Below are 967 nucleotides of genomic sequence, written 5' to 3' on the forward strand. Positions count from 1 at the left end.
CCATTTAATGTGTCTGAATTAATTTGAAATGTATGTTTTTAATCACAAGCCATTTCTTCTTTTTAAAACATATATAAAATCTATTTTAATCGAAATTTATTTTAATAGAAATAGAAATGAAAGGGTAGCTATGGCGAACAAAATTTTGTGATTTCAAATAGTTGTCTAAATTTATAGTGAAAAGCATATTATCAGTGTAAATTGTAGCCTACTTGTGTAGTCTACTTATTCAAGTGTTTTGTCCTTTTGAAATGTGCAATATGTAATCTCTGTTGTTTGTTAAAGTTCTCTCAAAACATTATGTAAATGGGTTTAATTTGCTGTCCTGTAACATACAGGCAACTATGATTAATCATTGTTTACTATTTAACCCACAGAGTAACTTAAATATTCAGGCACATTTACAACTTTCTGTGAATTCTGGGGAATTCAGTATCTGAATGCTTTTGGAATGAATGCTGTGTGCAGTATTTACCAAAAAAAGACCCGCCTCCTGATGCCATTGGCTCGTTCATACCCAAAACCAGATTCTGATTGGACAGCAAATGTGTCACAGTGGACGCGGCCTCTAATACCGTGCGTCAAGAATCGAAACCAAACATGCTTCAAAAGGGAAAACAAAAGAGAGCTTGGCATTTATAACAGAGCGTGAATCATAAATCACTGCTCCTTATATATGAATGAGGTAAGATTTCATTCAAAACTTTTTCTGAATAGCGATCAGCCTGTTTGTTGCTGTATAGGTAACGTTAGGTAGGTGTTTCTCAATGTGACGCGCATTTCATATTTTCCTCAGGCTTGTTGACATAAATAACTGGGTGCCACCTGCCAGCGACAGTGACAAACATTAGTTATTTTAAGTATTAAAGGCCATGTACTGATAATATAGAAGACTTCAAAAGGAACCAACGCGACTGTGCTCTGTTTTTTTTTTTTTTTTTTTCCCTTTTCAAAAATAAACTGACTG

General features: G+C 34.0%; 1 protein-coding gene across 3 annotated transcripts in view; it reads left to right on the forward strand.

Moving 5' to 3' along the window:
- The first annotated feature begins 537 nt into the window (after positions 1-537).
- The window catches only part of LOC107660058 (autophagy-related protein 9A-like), an 8,471-nt gene continuing 8,041 nt past the window's right edge, over positions 538-967 (forward strand). For all 3 annotated transcript variants that reach the window (XM_016449238.1, XM_016449239.1, XM_016449240.1), the window contains exon 1: positions 538-685. The gene's annotated coding sequence lies outside the window, so the exon portion shown is untranslated. The remainder of the gene's footprint in view (positions 686-967) is intronic.

Source organism: Sinocyclocheilus anshuiensis, unplaced genomic scaffold, assembly GCF_001515605.1.
Source record: "Sinocyclocheilus anshuiensis isolate Anshui unplaced genomic scaffold, SAMN03320099.WGS_v1.1 scaffold55, whole genome shotgun sequence".
NCBI lineage: Eukaryota > Metazoa > Chordata > Actinopteri > Cypriniformes > Cyprinidae > Sinocyclocheilus > Sinocyclocheilus anshuiensis.